The sequence below is a fragment of the Lissotriton vulgaris genome, chromosome 9 (assembly GCF_964263255.1).
Source record: "Lissotriton vulgaris chromosome 9, aLisVul1.2, whole genome shotgun sequence".
NCBI classification, from domain to species: domain Eukaryota; kingdom Metazoa; phylum Chordata; class Amphibia; order Caudata; family Salamandridae; genus Lissotriton; species Lissotriton vulgaris.
Genome location: NC_141697.1, coordinates 370169032 through 370190487, shown reverse-complemented (window position 1 = coordinate 370190487; position 21456 = coordinate 370169032). Strand labels below are relative to the sequence as shown.

At 40.2% G+C, this 21456-nt stretch overlaps 1 protein-coding gene across 5 annotated transcripts in view; it reads right to left on the bottom strand.

Moving 5' to 3' along the window:
• BDKRB2 (bradykinin receptor B2) overlaps nt 1–21456 on the bottom strand; it is a 425511-nt gene that overhangs the window by 101034 nt on the left and 303021 nt on the right. Inside the window, exon 1 of one of the 5 annotated variants that reach the window (XM_086937742.1) lies at nt 13174–13312. The exons of the other annotated variants lie outside the window; for them this stretch is intronic. The gene's annotated coding sequence lies outside the window, so the exon portion shown is untranslated. Of the gene's footprint in view, nt 1–13173; nt 13313–21456 lie in introns of those variants that run through there. 5 annotated transcript variants of the gene reach the window in all.

The following is a 21456-nucleotide window of genomic DNA, read 5'->3' as shown; positions in this document are numbered from 1 at the left end:
CTGAGAAGAGTGTTTGGGCTTCATTCTGTTCCCGGAATCAGAGTAGGGCTCGGAAGAGGTAATATCTAATGCTCTCTCTGTGGCCTCAGTACTAACTCAGTACTTAAAGTGAGAATGACATAAATGGCTGAAGAAGCTCCAGGTGCAAGGGTGTACAACAGGGACCAGGGGTGGGAATCAGCTACTAGAATTTCTGTGTCAATTATTCCTACTTGGTTGTATGATATAATATCAGTCACAAAAGTATTATGGTTCAATACCATTTTTTCTAAAATATCGACAGCTAAATACCGACTTTACTTACATATAATGTATACTATATGAATATTGACTACAAAAACATCTAGTACTAAAATATCGACATTGTGTTGGTAAGAATATGTATTTATTTGTAACTACCAGTAATATTATTTCAAGGAAAGAGTTAAATACATTTTTACAAAAGTTAACATTTTAAAACATAAGTAACCCAAAAAATATAAACAAAACGGATAATGGTCAAATAATTGTAACAATACATATCTATCCAATATGTATGCACTTTATATAATATTATGACAAATATCATTTGAATATCATAAAACATCTAATATTAAGATATACATTCAAATTTGTTTAATTGATAATGAAAAATGTGATAAAATAAAGTATTAATCTTAAATAATAAAACACGATTTAAATATTAAGTCAATAAAAATATATTATATAAATAGGAAAACCAATTTCATATTTTTAAATCTTAACTCACATAACAAAAATATTAAAAAACAAACAAATTATTAAATGAAATACAAAATAGTAACCAAAGTCCATTGTAAAGCATTGAAAAAACGAAACAAATAAAAAAAATCCAAATACACTATCATGACAACAATCCTACAAATATTGGTGAAAATACATACGTTAAGTATGTGGGGGATGATTCTATTTATTCCAGTCCAACAAACTTTGGGGATAGTGCATACTTAAGGGTGGGGTTAAGATTTACTAATCTATCTCCAGTTTAAGAAACATGTGGTAAATTGAAAATATGGGGGGAAAGGGGAGAGACATAGTCACTTTCCTAACTTCCGGTTAACAAACAATGTGGAAAGTGTATAGAAGGTTCGGGGAATGTCATATTTATTATTCTAACTCTAGTCCAAGAACAAAATTGGACAAGGGTCATACATGGGATAGGGGCAATTTACTATGCTAACTCCTTTCTTACAAGCTTCCATGAAGTGCATATATCTGGAAGTGAGGACAGATCTACTATTCTAGCTCCATATTATGAACTATTAGGAAAATGTATAAATGTGAGCGCTGGCGCTGGGTAGGCCGGTGGGTAATATTTTATCTTCTAAATCCAGTTTAAGAAATGTTGTGGAAAGTGCATACATTGGGGTGGGGCAGCCCAATTTATTGTTCTTCTTCCAATCTAACAAACACAGGGGAAATTGCATATATTTTGGGGTCCAGTTCACTTCTTCCAAATAATATAAATTATAAATACCCATAACTTATGAAATGAATTAAAAAACTGAAACATCTCAAAATAATTAGCATTCATAACATTGTAAAAATGTTAAATTTTTTCAATAAAGTAAACATTTTAGAGAGTTGTTGAAAACCAAAAGTATTACAAAATCTCAATAAAAATGATCACTCAAGCCCACACATGGAACACACAAACCAAAAACATGTATATGTTTTTAAATTTTACATAATGCGTTTTTTATTACTAATACATTTTTAATTTGAGAAAAACTACCCACTCATTCCCCTAACATACCCCTCAATACTTTTAAAACAGTTACCCTTTCTCTAAAAATATATGAACAAATATTTTTAATAATACTATTAACTAAAAATACAATTAATTTGCCCAAAAATTCCCAATGCCACTTAATCCACTATTAACAGCACAATGCAAAATAAAAAAATAAAAATGTTAAAAAAGCATTTTAACAAAAAAATAAATAATCACCATACTAATCAATTAAAATGAATTAATTTATACTTAAAAACACTACTTGCCCAATCCCCCAGTAAACCCATCCACCCAAAATTAAAAGTAATGCATAATTATATAAATTATTAAACATTAAAAAACTAAATAACAGTTTAAATGTCTAAAATAGTTAACATACAAACAGATTAACATTAATTAATATATAACTAAAAACACTACCCAGCAAATGTCCCAATAAACCCAACCCCAAAATACATTAGTGTAGCATATTTAAAAAATATGAAAATGAAATACAATAAAATACCATAAAAATAACATTAATGTAAACAATATTTTAAACTTCTATATTATATTAAAACAGTAAAAGAGGATATTCTCACCTCTGATATTTTGTTCCACAATATTTTGCAGTTACAATATAATGATCATGATACTACGGTGAGACGATATGCTTGAGTCGATTGACAATATTTAAGTGCCATATTTATTTACTTGAGTTTTATATAGCGCTGGCTAGACCCGGGGGTATCAGAGCACTTTGCATGAGGAGAGTTAAATAGGTTACAAGTCACACATTGTTTCAGAATGTACATCAATTACAAGTTACATCTGTTGGTTCACGGCGTGTAGAAGGGTAAGGGGGTAATGTAAAAGCGTGACGGGGAGGGAGATTAAGCGACTCATAGGGACAAGGATAAACAAAGCAGGCAGGGAGAGAGAGATTCAGGGGAGAGAGGAAAGGAATATGGGAAGCAAGCAAAGAATGAAGGAGGGAAGAGGTGGGGGAGGGGCGAGGAGACGAGGAATAACTGTGTCTGATGCATACACCTTGCTTAGTATTTTTGAAAAGTATCCTTCGACGAACAGTTTAGCCAGTTGGTGGCTGGTTTCAGACCTGTTCTAATATGGGCCATTTGTTTTTGATCAGATCAAAGGAAGCACGTTGTCAATAATTTTGGAAAAAAACACTTTTCAACGCAAGCCTTCTTTCTCACTCCGTTTTATCACTGATTGGACCGAAGGCTTTAGTATTGGTGCAGAAGAATCAAGCTGTGAACAAGAAGCCCTCTTTCCATCTCGTGCCTAATTTTCCACTTCATGTCAGGAAAATATAGGGCCTTTTTACGAGGGACCACCATCGCTTCGGGCACAGGCCGGTCCCGACAGCCCAATAACAATATGTCCACTGTTCCGGCAGTCGTAAACATGCCTTCTTCTATTGCAGCTTGTGCTGCGGCCTGGAAAAGAAATGACTCCTGTGGAGCTGTTCCTTTGTGGTTAGTTGTATGGGTCTTTCCTGCCACCAGCGGGCCTTTGACAACTGATGCTTTCACAGTTCGGACCAGCACCCATGGCCAGGTGAGATTAGTTTTGATTGGGGTGAGCAAGGAACAAAGAAGTGTAGCAGTGAGAGTGGTTTCTGTTTTAGATGTATTGACGTGTTTTGTGAACGTGGTTCGGCCCAGTATTGACACATTTTCCTTAAAAGTTGATATATTTGGTTGTTTACTATGGATGCGTCTGAAATAGTAGTCCCCTATGACACTTACAAGAACCAGCAATGTCCCTCACTTTTGGGCCGATCTTAGATATTTTGCTTGGCATTCAGGTTTATAAATAAATATCAGTGTATGTTCAATGCATCTGTTTTTTTGTTTAATCCTCTTCAATCTCACGGGAAGCTGGTTGTGTCATACCTGAATCGATAATCAACGTCAATCAATCAATCAGCATTTGTAGTGCGCTGTCACCCATGGGAGTATCTGAACACTGGAGTTTGAGGCCTCCTTCAAAAAGCCAGGTCTTTGAGGAAACAGTGGAAAGAGGGAAGAAATTAGAAGAAAAAGGCAAAACAGAGGGCAGAAAAATGAGGGAACTGAAAAGGCAAACCAGAGGGCAGAAAACCCAGCAGAAAAGGCAAAACAGCGCAGAAGATGGCAAAATAGAGGGCAGAAAAACAAGCTGAAGAGGCAAAACAGAGGTCAGAAAAACCAGCAGAAAGGCCACAACAGAGTGGAAAAGAGAAAAACAGAGTGCAGAAAACAGGCAGAAAAGGCAAACAAGAGTGCACAAAATGAGAAGAAAGGGCAAAACAAAGAAGAGGCCAAAAGAGAGGGCAGAATAAATGAGCAGAAAAGGCAAAACAAAGCAAGAAATGAGCAGAGGAGCCACAAACAGAGGGAAGCAGGTAGAGAAGCTAGCAGAGAGTAGCAGACTGCGTGCAAGCTGGACAGGAGAACTGTCGCAGGGGGAGCTGGCACAAGGACCTGCTCAATGGGGTCACCCTGCAGCCTCTATTAAGTAGGTCTAGGAGGGGCGCTGGATAGCGGGAGGAGGGAAACCGCTGGGAAGAGGGAAGTAACAAACAGAAAAGGGCAAAACAGAGAGCTGAAAAACAAGCAGAAAAGGCAAAACAGAGGACAGAAAAGCATGTTATAAAAGGCATAACAGAGCAGAAGAGGGCAAAACAGAGTGCAGAAAAATTAGCAGAAAAGGCAAAACAGAGGGCAAAAAAATGTGCGGCAAAAGCTAAAAAATGAGCCAGAAACAATAAAAAAATGCAAAACAGAGCAGAAGAGAGCAAAACAAAGGGCAGAAAAACGAGCAGAAAGGCAATACGGAGGGCAGAAAACCAAGCAGAAAAAGGCAAAAGAGAGGGCAGAAAAACGAGCTGGAAAAGCGAAAGAGAGAGCAGAAAAATTAGAAGAAAAGGCAAAGCAGAGGGCAGAAAAACAAGCAGGAAGGCAAAACAGAGCAAGAAATGAGCAGAGGAGGCACAAACAGAGATGAGCAGCAGACGGTAGCAGACTGCAGGCAAGCTGGACAGGAGAGAAGTTGCAAGGGGAGTGCAGTGATGCTTATTCTTTGTAGACTTGTGGGCATGAGCTGTAGAATGGCTTTATAGAATGTTTGCATGTCATGATGTGTCATGTTCAGAGTGTTTGCCAGATCGGTGTTCTTCTTCAAGCTGGCAGCACCTTTATACTTACTGCTTGACCTACTTCTTCAAATAAACCTTTTATTCAACTTATCCTGTGTCGGAGTTACTACAGGGAGCTAGCATGAGGACCTGCTCAGTGGGATTGTGCTGTGGTCTCCATTAAGTAGCTCATGGGGGGAGGGTGGGGCGTTGGCTGGTGGAAGGAGGGAGACCATGGGAGGAGGGAAACAGGAAGAGGGAAGAAACAAGCAGAAAAAGGCAAAACAAAGGGCAGAAAAAACTAGCAGAAAAGGCAAAACAGAGGGCAGAAAAAAGAGGAAAAGGCAAAAGTAAGCAGAAGAGGGCCAAACAGGGCAGAAAAACGAGCCAAAAAGGCAAAACAGAGGGCAGAAAAACAAGCAGGAAAGGCAAAACAGAGAGCAGAAAAATTTGCAGAAAAGGCAAAACAGAGAAAGAAACCATCAGAGGAGGCAAGAACAGAGGGCAGCAGGTATACAGGCACAGGAGGGTAGCGATCATGGTCTTGTTATTACTTCAGTTGACAGCTACTCCTTGCAAAATCTTGCCGTGCCCAGCTTTCTAACCCAAAAGGAAGCTACACATGAATCTTGTCTGGAGTAGGCCAGTGCCAGAAGTGCCCCAAAGACAGTGCAGCTCAATTATGGGTTCTTGCTCTCTACAGTCTGGGCAGTCACATCCCAGCCTTCAAGAGGGAACTCGACCTTCAGCATGAACATCTCTGACCGCATCACAATTGTCTTCTGTGAAGTCAAACTTTTAGGAGATGCTTAAAGGCCATGAACACACATGAAAAACGCATTTATCAACCTTCTAAACTTCAGAACATCACCATTGTCACACAAGGAAGCTTGCATCACATTCTCTTTAAACGTAGATACTGAAACTTGTGTGTTCTTCCATTCCGACCTTAGTCTACCACTCTTCAATACCCCTGGACTGGACATAATATGCTGGTATCCATTTTGACTTCCCACCTACGCCCTGCAAAAGCCTTACAATTTTGCTGCCCCCAAAAAGTACAAGCACCAACATGCACGCCCAAACCTCCATGAGGATTTGTTTTTTCAAAGCGTATGTGGTTACTGCCTCGTACACCCAATTACTCATAGACCATAAACACACCATCTGGAGAAGAGAATTAAAATGGCAAAAGATGCCCTTGAGGACGTCCAAATGTTCTGGTCAATATTAATTAAACAAATTACACAACCAAGGCATCCTACAACAGAAGCAAAACCCTCTTTGGTACCATCAAGTGCACTGCGGAAGTTCTACACCTGAGATGGCCAAAGAACGTTACACTGACAAGCACAACTCAGTACACAACTGCTTCAATGAGAAGATTGACCAAATCAGAGAACAGATCCATGGCACAGTATCACTAGACATAATTCCTCCAGTTCTTTCCTACAATGCTTGAAAATAGTCATCGCTGTGCCATTGATGGCCTTTCATGACTCCTCAACTCCTTCAAGACAGTTACACAAGAAGATAACATAATTGTATTGTTTATCATAGGAGAAGCACTTACACCACTTCTGAACATCATCAATGCATGCACATATGTGCCGCTGAAGAGTTGATATGCAAATTCAGTGCACATCTATGCTGGTACTTTGCCTTAATACTATCATTATTTTGTAGAGAAGCATTCACAGCTGATTCTGCTGTACTTATTTTGTGCTGGTTCTGATGTTGGCTATACCGTGACTATTCTGTGTATGATGAAAGGTTCTAAATTGATGTACATTCATATGTTATCCTTTCAATGGGCAGAGTGGAAAATCAAAGACGTGTGCCAAATCAGTAGGCAGATGGGTTATCTGTTAGGTTAGTCAGATATCACAGGCTTGGTATATCCTAACAAAATTAAACATCTCTTGCAGATGTAAGCTTTTTATTTTGCTAAATATATTTATTTACTTTATTTAAGGTTGTACTTGTTTAAAAAACAACATTTTATCACAAGTATTTTGCTTTTAGTAAATAAATTAGGTTGGTCCTTAAATATCAGCTTGACAACTAGTACTCACATGTTCTACTGACCCACAAAAACAGAATCTGACAAAAATACCTATTTATCACATAACGAGGATGCTCATTATATGCTGACAATAGCCTTTAAATATAACTGATAACAACTTTTTCAAGGGGACCAATAAAACATACATTTTCAGGGGTAACCACTGTTATGCATGTATGCCCACGATAATGCGAAGGATTCTTACATTGTGCTAAAAATGGCCATATTACGCCAGGACTACTAATATGCAAAGGTTTGCCACCATGATGCTTAGGGTGTTCTTGACAAGTCAATGAGGGTCCCTTCATAATATGGACCATTACTGCCTGAAAAATTCATAATATACCAAGGGGATTGCCTCATTTCAGAGCCTCTATATGTCTTAAGTAACACAAAAAGTCAAAAAGGGCTACCTTGTGTAAGGTTCTCCAGAATCACTATAATGAGTCACACGTAAGCAGCTACCATGTGCTGTCCCTTTTCTATGTGTCTGAATGATAGCCCTACTAGCACCACTGGAGTGCTCTAAAGTTACCAGTTGGTTATGGGATCTGAAGGTCCCTGCAAATGAAAGAGAACCAGTGTAGGACTCTATTATTTAATTTAATTTGTGTTAAGAGAATATTGAATGTGATTGGTGGTCAGTGGGATCTAAAGTGGCTGCAAGATCAAGCAGGGAAATGGGCCACAGGTTAGGGTACTATTGTGTACTGAGAAGCATTCCATTCATGAGTTGGATGCTTGCTGTTTTAGTCCTGCCCTACATTGTGGTCGGAAACCATATTAGTCATCTTTTAGGATGGAATTGATGTTTACTTGTATTTTAGGTTAAGTAGCTACTGCCAACTTATTGATGTTTTTGAGAAATGTAAGAAGGAGATGTGGTCTGACCAATTTGGTGTCGTTTGAAAGACTGCATGGTTATAAAAACTAGATAAACATTGTTGACATTTGGCTTCGTTGTTTGAATACGTTGTTTGATGTGTCAAGGAGATCTAGTTAATGAAAAGAAACACATTTGTAAAGTACACAAATACCAAATGGCATCAAGGCGCTAGAGGCATTATATCCACCAAAGCTAAGGACCAGAAAACAACCATATAGGACCTAGGGGAAACAGGAACAGTATGTGGAAAAAAGCCAGGTTTTTAGACCCTTTCAAGAGGCCAAACGATTCTTAAGGCTTGTAAGCGGCGTGGAAGGGTGTTCCACAGCTTCACTGTGGCCACCAAGAAGAATCTTCCTTCCCACCTTACCTTTCAGAATTTTTGAACCACCACCAGATTATGCTTGGCAGAGTGAAGTGGCCTGCTCAGTAAGCACCAATGAAATGTGTCTCCACTAGCTCAAAGTCCTGACCTATACAGGGCTTTATGAGTAATACATAAGACTTTAAAACTGATTTGCTTACTAACTGGAAGACAGTGCTGCTTCGCAAGCTCCCCAGAAACTGACTGATACTTGGGAATTTCTAGGATAAGCATAGTTACTGCATTCTGAACAGTTTGACATTTCTTCAGCGAATACTTATTGATATTTAGAGAAAGGGCCTTGCAGTAATCGATCCTTGAAGAGATTAGTGCCAAAACTGCTGTTTTGGCACTGATTGTGTGATGTAAGGAAAACCTTTCTGCAAAAGTCTGACCATAATAAAACAGGATGATGCTGTCTGGCTCACCAGTAAATCAAAAGAAAGTAGATGGTCAACCATGACCCCAAGATTTTTTGCAGATTTCACCAAAGAAGGAAAACTTCCCAACTCATCTGACCGCCAGTTGCTGTTCCAGACCAAGGGCTGACCTACAAAGATAATAGCCTCAGTTTTATCAGCATTTAATTTAAAGCAATCATCCCTCATTCAGATGGTGATTGCCTTCATACAGTTATTAAAATTAATGGCTATTGCGTGCCCATCCTCTGAAATTGATACAATGGTCTGTGTATTAATAGTGTAAGAAAACACCTGAAGACCAAATGATCGGATCAGCTTCACTAGAAAAGAAATATATAAATTGAACAATGTGGAACGTAGGGGGTCATTACACGTCCGCCCCCCATTGTGGTGGGGATCGGGACCGCCCGCCATGCATGCGGCGGTCCCGCACACCTAATTAGGATGCGACCACCACCATGGCGGTCGCATTTTGCAATTTAACATTGTGGCAGGTGCTGGTGACTGTGGCACCCACCGCGGTGTAAAAAATGCATGTTGTGCATTTCACTGCACAACGTGGCAGGGACTACACAAGGGGGTCCAACAATGGGCCCCAAAAGCAATCCCGCCAGTCTTTCAATGGCAGTTTACCCGCCATGGAAAGGCTGGCTGTGGCCAGCATCCTAATGGGGCGGTCGCTACCTGCTAGGCACGCCACCATTTTATTGATGCTGACCTCTCCACCAGGCAATCATAATTATTGCCTGTAGCAGATCCGTGACGGGCGGTCTTTGCGCCCGCCACGGTCAAAATCCCCCGCCATCATAATGTAGCAGGGGTAAAATTGCTTTACGATGGCGGAAGGCCCGCCACTACACTGCTGGCGGTGGCGGGCCTTCCGCCATTATAATGACCCCCTTAGTGAGGACCCCGGCGGTACCCAAGGAATGGAAAAGGGTTTTGATTTCAGCTGACCAGAGGTAACTGTTTGTGTTCAGTCCATTAAGAATTGCCTTAGAAGATTTAAGGTAGTGTCTCTAAAGCCCAACTGAGCTAAGCAGGATATGAGTAACACCAGGGACACCATGTTGAAAGCTGCGTACAGATCTAATAAGATCAATGCCACAGTTTGACCAACATCTGTTATCTACCAACAAGACCAAGGTGGTTTCTGTACTATGGTCACTACGAAACCCAAATTGTGAAGGGTCCAGTAACTCATGATCCTCCATAAATGTCAACAGCTGCACATTCAAATGTTTCTCTAGATATTTTTCAGGGATATAGTAGTTTTTTATGTCCTTATGATTCAAATCTTTTTTTTTTTTTAAGAGAGGACCAACTGCTCCCTCTTTCCATGGCTTAGGAAAGCATCCAGTCAATACGGACTGGTTTATGATAAAGGTCAGAGGTCCTGCATTTGTTCTGCGGCCTGATGGAAAAAGCTTCTTTTAAAGTCTAGCTGGAGGAATTGCCAAGGAGTCTGAAGTCCAAGCAACAGACATTGTTAGATCAGAGCAAGACCAAGGCATGAGATGGAAAGAAGGCTTCTTGTTCACAGCTGTATTCTTCTGCACCAGTATTAAAGCCATGGAGCTGGTCAGTCCACAGGAAGTGAAGACCAAACCCCCTTCGGTCCAGTCAGTGAAAAAACGAAATGAGAAAGAAGGCTTGCTTTGAAAAGTGTTTTTTTCCAAAATTATTGACAACGTGCTTCCTTTGATCTGATCAAAAACAAATGGCCCATATTAGAACAGGTCTGAAACTAGCCACCAACTGGCTAAACTGTTCCTCGAAGGATACTCTTCAAAAACACTAAGCAAAGTGTATGCATCAGACACAGTTACTTCCTCGTCTCCTTGCTGTATCTCCTACCCCCTCCCCCACCTTTTCCATCCTTCATTCTTTGCTTGACTACCCTATTCCTTTCCTCTCTCCCATGAATCTCTCTCTCCCTGCCTGCTTTGTTTATCCTTGTCCCTATGCTCCGCTTAATCTCGCTCCCGTCACCCTTTTACATTACCCCCTTACCCTTCAACACGCCGGATGTAACTTGTAATTGATGTACCTTCTGAAACAATGTGTGACTTGTAACCTATTTAACTCTCCTCATGTAAAGCACTCTGATACCTCCGGGTCTAGCCAGCGCTATATAAAACTCAACTAAATAAATAAAAGAAAAAATAAACATGGCCACTCAGATGACCTACAACACAATCCCATAGAAAATAAAGGAGGCAGGGACTCAAAGTGATATCTCACAGGAAATAATGTTAAATAAAATAAACACATTTAAATTACATATATATTTGTTCAGTGTTAAAAGTTATATTCAATTGAAAATTAGTTTTGTAATTAGATAGATTAATATTTAACTTTTTTAAATATAATAAATACAACTGTTAAACTTTTAATGAACACTTAAAATTAAAGTAACAAATACAATTTTGATCAAATGTACTAATTAAGAATTATATAAAATAATGCTTTTCAGGGTGGCATTTTTAAAACAAATTACTTGAAATAAAAATATTGTTACATACATTATTTTTTAATTATTCATTTTATTTGATGAGGTAATATTCTGGAACATTTTATTTCTTTAGTTTTAGGTTAATAATGATTTTTGTAAGTTAATTTACATTCTTATTTTTCGTTTGAATATTATTATTTTTAACAATTATTACACTTTCTTATTTTTCCTATACTTTACCATACAGAGATCTCCATCCCAGTGGCAGAGACCTCCGGCTCCATGGGAAAAGTTACTACTGGGAGCTTTACACTCATAAATCTTGCTTTATTTATCTCGCACGGTAGTTTGGCGGGTGTGTGGCCATGCCACTCAGAACCTAGTAGTAAATTTACACTTGTGAGTAGCAAAAAAGTGTAAAATTGCTACTAGGTGCAGTAGTAAATTTACACATGAACAAATCTACACGTGTATCTTGATGAATAGACCCATTAAACGTGCATGTATAGAGGAGCTTTTTCTCAGTGGCTTCATCCATTGGTCTGTTAAACTTCCATTAACATTTGTCTTCCGCCCACCAAGTGGAAGAAGGTAGTGCTTGGTTAGGTGGTGATTTCATTTGGTCTCCTTCAGAAATATTAATGTAATGCATGGCAAAAGTAAAATGTTTTTCAATTGAAATCATTATTTGAGTTAAATGGACACATTAATAAATGCGTTTTTCATTTACATTTTTATTGCAAGCAGGTGATGTAGGCTTTTAAGTGGCAGAGTGTCTTTTTGTTTTCCTCTTTAGTCTTGTTACTTAAGCTTGCAATAAAAAAGATTTTTAAAATGTACCCATCTCACCAGCTTGCCAAAGCAAGACTTACTGACTTTGTCACTTCTTGTTTTCTTTTTGTTTCAGAGGACTCTTTATTTTTCACCTTCCCTTTATTTAACTACAACAATTTAAAAGGCAAAAACAATGTACAAACTCAGAAACTAAACACAAACATTTAAAAAATCAAAAACCAGGAACACTTTGTGGAATTTAATTGTTATTTTTATGAGGTGTATATTTAACGAAGGGTTTGCAATGAAACTGTAAACGATGTTATACATTGTGCAGTTTGTTTGGTGTTATTATTTAGAAAGTGTATATTTAAAGAACGGTTTTCATTTGGAGAGTACGTTTTACCTCTCATTATTGTCTGTGCTCCACGCTGGCTCGCCCAGCAGGTCCTATTATTATAATCTGCACTGCAGACAAAGCACTTCCACAAAACTGAACTATGGTTTGACTCCGTCCCATGCAGCCATTCCCACCCATCCTTCCTGTATAGTTGTAACACCAAGCAGTGGCTTCCTTTGAATTGCTTTTCTCTCAAGCTCGCCTCGACTCCAAGCATTGTTTTAATGGGAAATGTACATGAATAGGCTAAATGTTCACTTTATATGAATTGAGTAATGAGGTTAGTAGGTAAACAATGCTTCACATACAGAATTTGGAATTGTCTCCGGGTCAGAATTGTATATCTTAAGGTTGGTGACACCTTGAGCATCAGTGACATATTAATGTGTAATTGCTTTCTTAACAACCTTCTGAATACTCCCGGATAACTGTGGGTGGTGTTTTTGCCTATTTAACTTTTTACCACAAGTTTCTTTCCCTTCAGACACCATCCAAATGGTCATGCACCCAAGGCGAGCCATTAATTTCAAGGTGAGCACTTTCCTGAATCAGTGTCAAACCTTTTAGGTTCTAGGCTTTTTTCTAACTCCATGTTTAAACTCCAACAATGGTATATATCTTATTTCATCTTCTTTAGCAGGGGGCTGGAGTTACTGAACCAAGAGGAGGGGTTAGAACAAACACAAGAAGAGTCACATAAGAAGTGGATTTAGGACAAGAAAAATGTTTTGCAATATTCTTCCATCTTTGCTGGGGTAAGATTATTGCTAGATGCTAGTGGGATGAGCTGCGAGAAGCAGAGGCTGCAACTGAAACAAACAAAGTACCAGTGCCAACCAGCTGAGTCCAGCTTTTTGCCACTCATTCATTGTTTATAAAAGCCCATATGATCCACGACTGGTTTTGGAACCCACAAACTTCTCACACACATACCTTCAAATGAGTGCCTGTTTGGAGTACTACATTTAACTTTGTGACTTAAAGTTTCATGACAGGAGTAGCTGAATGTTCCAGTGGTCCACAGCGGCAAAATGAATTGAGTAGTGTTCACAGTGAGATGCCCTCCTTCTTCTTGTCCTCAAAGGATGCCTGCAATTACCTGAGCATGACAATCAGCCTGAAAATGAGACAGAGAATGAGACTAAGAATGAAAATGAGAATGAGAGTGACATGGGAACGACTGTGAAAAGCAGCAAACACATCATTTCCTTCAGCTCATCACAGTTTCCCACTGTGAGGACATCTGACCAGGCGTTACCCTTTATTGTTGTGTGAATTGCGAGGGCTAGTTATCCACTCTCATCCTGAAATGAGATAGACAATGAGATTAGTAATGAAGGTAAGAATGAAGATGGCAATAGAAGTGAGAGTGAGAGGCAGGAAACAGGCATAATTTCCCATCAGCTAATCGAAGTTTGGGTCAGCATAGTGTACGTCTGATCATGCGATAAACATTGGTGTTTTGTGCAAATCATAGGTCAGGCTCCCATTTACCTGTGAGTGTCTAGACATCTCAACACCTATAAAAGGCCCATGATTCCAACTGTGAAAAACACTGCTGTTGCTCTTCCCCTTAGGTTTTGAAACCACTCCTAGAACTCATTGGCCGTTTCCCATTGCATGAGAGGTCCTTTGTGATGGTATCAGGCACCAAGGACAAAAGTCAAGAGTAGGGACACTAGTAACTCCCTCCAGAAGCTAGGAATATTCACCAAGAAAAATTACCAGCCTGAAACCCCAATCAAATATGTTGCTGTGTAGTGAATATTCTGTGTGAACATTGTGCACAATGCTTCTTGCTCCAATATGATAATAATGTTTTGCAACAACTCACCCATGAAAGAGGTACTCAACTCACCCATGAAAGAGGTACTCAACTCACACATGAAAGTTATATTATAAGGGAAGCATTCAAGATCATACATCCTATTAGACATTTAATACTGTTGTTGCAGTTAAAAGTGGGGCTGTGATTAAAAACTGTTGTCATGCACAGTTTTATTGGTGTACTGCTAAATTGTTGGAACGCACATGTGACAACAGAAACGTGTGTGTAAGACATGTTGATGAGTTGTTGGTGTTGAAGAAGCAATTACATTTGTTTGCGTGGTTACATTTGTATTTTGTATGCTGAAATCTTTTATAATTCATCTCTAAATATGCCAAAAGGTTAGCATTCCATATAAGGTTCCAGCCTCACTTGAACTTGAAGATGTTTTCCCCACGTACAGCGAAAATGAAGACATGCTTAACAGCCTACTGTTTGTAGCATTTAGATATACAAGCATAATAAAAGAAAGCAGTTACCTACCTGTAGGTATGCGTGAAATATCTCATGTGCACCCGAATGACATACGAGACTGCCAGGACCCTGGGGGTACCAGGGAACATCAGGTCAGTGTTCTAGTGGTTAAGGATGTGTGGTCAATCCTGTTAAAATGGGTGGAGAAGAAAATAATGGTGGAATAGACCCGGAGGAAGGAGACATGCAGGGACTGTCAGGAGAAGGAGAGTGGTGTGTTGCAGAGATGGGAGCAGGAAGCCCTGAAGGAAGTTTGTAGAAGTGGAGAAAACTTCTGTAGGATGCAGGGAATTAGAGAAGATGGAATGACGAGCAGACGTCTACAGTTGCTCATGAGGAGGCGGAGACGATTTCCCTGGGGAGAGGTTTTGGGGAGAGGTTTTGGACATGGCTCAGGATCAGAGCCGTGACCTCAAGAAAGTGATCAGCATGAGTTCAGGAAGGGCAACATCTTGAGTGGCAATATGGGAATCACTGTTTGGACTCTAGGAGTGATTGTACGCATAGGATCACGGGGTGTTACCAGCTGTTGCACTATTTTCATTTGGGTTTTCACTTGATGGACAACATCAGAGGGTTTTGACAAAACGCACTAAAGACCTCACTTCCGTGGGAGAAGGTTCTTCTTTTTCTCGTCTTGAAGCTAGAAACCAGTCAGATTATGGTGTGATGTTGGGACCTATTAGGATTATTAGGAAACTATTACTAAAGTCTATGTCTTTTTATCCCTGAGGGTATGCTACGCCTGTGTATGGAGGTGAGTAGCCAAGGAGTTCAGTTGGTGAAACAAGGAAAAGGTCCTACCGTGTGATGGTTTGACCTTATTGGAGTGTTACAAAGCATATTCTGAATAGAAATGTTACATAACTCCTCTATAGTTGAGTCCCCTTCATCATCCTGTTACATTATGATTTTGCAGCTTGCAACCCTTGTATATTCTCATGCTTTGCACAAACCCCGACATCTAGCGGTTGAATCCAGAAGTGTCTTTGTTTTTCTCAAAATTTTGTTAAATTGTGGGTGGAAGTCGACATAGATGGAGCCCCTATATGACGTTGACTGTAATACCACAATGCCCATGTGGGTGCCCACCATCTTAAATTTCTTTCCGTATTTCATAAACCTCATGTAATGTGGAGGCAGGAGGGTCACATGTTCATCTAGAAGAGTTTCAAGCTGTAAAACCATAATTATAGGAAAGTAAAGGGTTTCTTTTGCAACATGAGATCTCTTATAGAGTCACATGTTTGCACAGATTATATAGCAGTATTACCTGCCTTGTTGTGGTGGGTATTAGAGGGAATGGAAGCAAACATTTTCATCGGTACAGCATGACCCAATTCCTCCTCTTCGCGTGCGTGCAAATCCACAGAATAATGTTTTGTGAAGCTATGTTGAGATGTTGGCCATAATGCACCTTTGTTCCTAGTAGAGTGTGCTCTTGGTTTGATGACCAAAGGTTTGTTTGCTATAGGGAAACACACTTGGATAGGCTGTACGATCCATATAGAAATAGTCTTTTAGATACAGCCATCCCCAGAGCTTGAGTTGAATGCCCCACAAAAAACTGTTGCCTTTTTCTGATGTTGTGTGTTGCGTGCATGTAATACATGACAGTCACCCTTATATCCAGTTTGGATAGGGCCTTTTCTGCTGTTTGCTGGTTTTTGGAAGAAAGCTTGTATGCTGATAGTCTAGTGTGTGTGTGAAACGGTGAGATAACCTATGGTAGGAATTTAAGATGTGGCCTCATTATTTTCTTATCCTTGCATATGGATATGTATGGTGCCTGTATCATTAGTTCTTGTAATTTACTGACTCACCTCAGTGATGTGATTGATACTATGAACACTGTTTTCAATGTATGATGCCTGATTGAGGCCTTATGCGTTTGTTCAAAAGGTGCTTTCACCAATCCTGCCAACACTAGGTTCAAATTTCCACGCAGAGGAAGTACCCTTTTCATCCTTTCATGAAGCTTTTTATCAGTGGAAGTGGGAAAATGTTTTGTGCGAATAGACCTTTCAAGAAGGCTACAACAGCTGTAAAGTGAATCCTAAGTGAGGCTATGACGGTTTTACACTTTGTAATGATGTCAGGTTATGATACTCCTCTGGGAGGTGTGACATGAGGACCTCCATATCATCCCAGCACTGGCAAGAATGTTGATTTAGCAGCTATTGGAATTAGCAATTTGTCACTTTGTGGCTGCACTCATCTCCTTTTTCTTCCTATGTCCTCCATCCTTTTACATTCTTTATCCAGCGGAGGCCCCATAAATACTGGCAACATGCTCTCTTCCTTGCCATGGAAACAGTTATGAAATGTGGCTCTACGTGAGATCAGGTGCTGAGGCCCTGTATTTCTTCTCTATGTGTGATGTTAATGCCTTTGCTGTCTCTGGCACAGAGAAACCCTCTCTGCATTGTTGAACAGTGCAGGAGAGCATAAGAGGATTCTGGTTTCTCTTGCAGGCTGGACTTAGTGTTTTGAGGAGAAAGAATGTCTCCTCTTTTTTGACCTCGAGGAGCACACATCAAGGTATAGAATTCTATCTCTTCCTGAGGTGAGTTGGCCTCTACGTTGTTCGACAGCATATCCTCATGTGGTTCATCTATCCCCAGGTTTTCGTGGTCGACACCGAAAATATGTTCCTCCTATTCCCCACACCTGCTTCCTGTCTTTCTTTGGGTGTTCTGTCCTGCTGTGTGGGAACAATGACCTGTGTAGATCTTCTAAACCCCTACTGACCTTGCTTAATTTAAGAGTGTCATGGCTTCCTTCAAGGCCTTTTTCTTTTTCATCAAGTTCTCTATCTCAACCTCTTCTTTCTCTCGATGGCACCCGATGTTCTTCGTGTTATTTTCCCCATGAAGATTTTCATTTGAGGACACCTGTCCCCTCTTCCCTCTCTGCACTCGATGGTCTTTGTAAGTCGAGGTGACGCTTTTTCACTTACCCTTACAGTGAGTTTTCTTTCCCGGTTTCTTGCACTACTTGGACTATGTGTATCTTCGGGGTTGAAGGCTTAGCTTTTATTGACTCTGGAATGTCGCTCAAAGAGCCATGCTTTGGCATCTTGGGCCTGTGTCTAACTGCCTTGTCCTCCGATAAATCAGGTGTTTTACTTTGGGCTTTGAGTCTCTAAGGTATGTCTTTGTGACATTGAGCACTCGTGTTCGATTTCTTGGTTTTCTTCCAGAATTTCCAGTGCCTCTACCTTGCCATCCTCAGAGAAACCTGTCTACTCCATCAATGTAGTTTCTACTATTTCTCCACCTCCGCTAAGACTGCCATGTCTGTACTTGCCCAATGTATTTGAAAAATCTTGTCTGTGTGAATCAGAGACTTTGGTTTAAAATATGAGCACAGACACAATTCTTTGACTTATGGTCTTACAGCAGACAGAATATACAGATGGGTATTTGTCACTGAGGGCAAACTTTTAGTGGCAGTTTGGGAAAACTTGAAAAGTGTGATCCTACTCTAGAAGGGTGTTGAGGAACCCCAAGGATCCCTCTTCAACCAAGAAACATTCTCAGAATGCCAATGTCTCCTGACAACCCCCTGAAAAATCTCTCTGCTGGATCGAGCGCTGATCTCAGTTCCCACAAGTGTCTTTCTTTGGTCTCCGAGGACTTCTCAAAAATCTCCCTTGAAAAAAGTCAAGAGGTCTTAAATGTATCATTGTACCCAGCGGTGGAAAAAAGAATCTAAGATGGTAGGAACTCAAATGAACTTTGTGAAATTGCATCATATAGGTGCTCCACCTAAGTTGACTCCCGCCCACAAAGTAACAAAGTTTTGAGGAAAAAAAGCCACCTCTGGATCCAACCACTTGATGACACATTTTAGGCAATGATGACACGTTTGCAAATGAACATGTGATACAATCAGGTGACTCATTTCAGAGATCAGTTTCCGTATTATATAGAGTTAGTTAACATCCTTCTCAACATCTGTTAAACGTAAAGCAGTCCCCAGCCTATCCCATTCAATCCTCATCAGAGCTGTCAGAGTCCTCTTCCGGTATTGGGTCGCTGATATCCCCCCTTTCCAAGCCTCCCATATTTTCTGCGATTAGTATAGACTGTTCTTTCCGCTATCATAGCAAGGTCCATATCCCTGCACCAAGTCTCTAGCAATGGTGAGTCGGCCGCTCCCCACTTTTGTGCAATATTTTGTTTCGCCACCATGAGTCCCAGAGTGACACACGTTTGTCCATGGCCTGAATAGAGAAGAGATTTCATGCTGCAAGATTAACTATATTGTATGAGTTGTTATATTACTTGCACACACTTTATCAGTATTAGACAAAGGGATAATCAATTGTCTTTGGTGAAACCCCCTGTGAGTAGTAGTCAACTACCTCACCTCATATCTCATTTTCCCCTGAAACGTTGTGACCAAAGGCCAAATTCTCAACTTTAATGGTATGCACTACAATGGGATTCATCAAGACCTTTCGACACACCAAGCCACATCTTTCTGTCTCAAGGGTCTACAACACTTACTCTCTTTGTGTAGAAGTGACTGGCCAGGCGCAGCGAAGGCTTTTATAGCGAAGGCTTTTATAGCATAACGTGAACAGGTTGGTCTTGAAAGGGTGGGGAGATTCTTTTTCTCCTTTGAAGGCATTAGATAGTCAGCTTTGGCAGAGTTTGGCGAGCTTGGGAAGAGCAGCGGTGAGCAATATACCGCAGTGTTGTTTGCGAATGAACAGAAGACTAGGGGTTGCAACAACTATGTTCCCCTGTTAAAGGTGCTGAAAGTAATCTCCTGGTGAGAGAGCTGACTACAATATAAAAAGAGAAGACTATCTGGTGGAAAACTGTCCATCTGTTGGATTAGAACTGTTGAGAAAATGTTGTTTCCAGTATTATCTTGCACCTCAGATATTTAAACACTGTTCCACTGGCATAAAAGATAGCCGTATGACAAGGACAATCTTTGCCAGGTTCCTTTTGGAACTTCACTCCTAAAGCTCTAAGGTGTATTTGATCCTGCATGCAGAAGACGCTATGCCGAGCAGGGAAGCCAGCCATGTGAAAGTTTTCTCTCTGTGCCCAGGGTGTTGAGAAGGCCATTCTGACTGAAGGTGTTGCTGCAATGCAAACATAGAAACCAGTTGCGATTGCACATTTTGCCGTAGACCTGACTAGATGTTGAATGGAGCCTTCCTACAATTTGAGCCTGTGGTCTAGCACCTGAGACGATGGTTTGAACATTTCGTAAATGCTTGAGTTAAACAATGCTGAGGAAAGAAGAGGATACATTGCCAAGATTTCCCAAAAAAGACACAACCTCGCTGGTTGCATTTGTGAAGTTTGTCCCACTTTTGAGAATTCAACAGTGAAGTTCAAGTGCGTAGTCAAGACAAAGTAGTATCTGGCCATCTGCAACCCTGTTTGGAGATTTCTTCCAGCCTTACCCTCCAAAATAGTGTCTAAGTCTGAAAGTGAAGCTTCTGACTTGGAAGAAAACCACCAGTGCGTCCCTGTCCTTGCTTCATAGCCAGTCCTCTGTGACTTTCTATTAGATCAACCAACAGCTTGTGTCCAACCAGGCTCTTTCCACATTTGGGGCAAGTACCTCTCATTTAAGTACACACCATTCACGTACATTGATTTTAAGTTCCTACTGTGTCCTATGGGGTTTCACGATGGGAGCAAAGAAGACTCCAAAAGCTTATTTGTGGCCGAAGATAAAGTCACTTACAGCACTGGATTGATGACAAAGATAGTCATATATGAGCAGGGTTGAGGTCATTTGATTTGGCACAATTTCCATTTATAGCCTGTAATTGTGGGCACAGTTTCAATCTGTGCAAACATTCCTTTTGCTGCACGGCAATCTTCAATGAGGGTATATCTCAGATACAACAAATGCATGTCACAGTAAAGTTGTCATTCACTGAAAAAAATTGCTGTTATATGGAGGGGACCATGTATGAGACATGAAACATACATTTTGTTGCCAAGCTTTAGAACATCAGTGATATTTGAACTATCATTGGGCACAATTAACCACATGTCTAGATTTTAGGGACTTATTTACACTCAAACCACCCCCCACCTTCTGTTCCTCCATTCCTCTGTGTCTCCTTCTATTAAACCTTTACAAGTAGAAAGTGCTTTTTTGGCAATAACATTTCTTTGCTCTAACCACGATCACCTGCCATTAGAGGGGAGGATGACCTAGTTACTTTTTACAAAAATAATATATATGTATTGACCACTAGTCGGCACGTCTATGGTAAAAGTGCTCTTTCTACCCTCCTATCTAACCAATCATTTCCCACCATAAAGAGTATTTGCTTGTACTACCTTGTATTAAAAATTAAGTTGACTAGGAATTTGCCTGGGGATGCACACTTGCCATTAGTTCCCTAATAACTTTGGTTTCCGTAAAGGAGTGAAGTAGAATGTTTACAACTAGCAGTATCACTGTTTTTGCATTACACAGATACACTCATAGATGATTCACTTTTTATTTCTGACTGCACTCAACTGACTCAATGAGGGTCGACTGGAGAAGAGGTGAAACCATTTTCTGTCTTGGTCTATGGGCAGTGTCGCTGGGCACTTGTAAATTGCCTTGCTTGGTGGCACGTTCCGATGTACTTGTACTCGTGCTAACATGCTAGTGAGTGTTTGCTCGCTTCCAGAAGGCTGCTGTATGTGTTCAGTTTACACTTTTTTATAGTGCTACTTCTAATGGCCTTGCGGTTTCAGGGAATGCTGTAAAGACCCTACAGTTCAACCTACATGAAATCATTCCAAATGGTAGGCATGCACAATGGTCTCTTCCCTGTTGCTTTTAGGAGAGGTAAAGAGGGAATATGGCTTAGGCAATCTGATTGACACATGGTGTTACAGGTGCAGAAATGACCAGATTAGGCTCTTCCAGAAGTT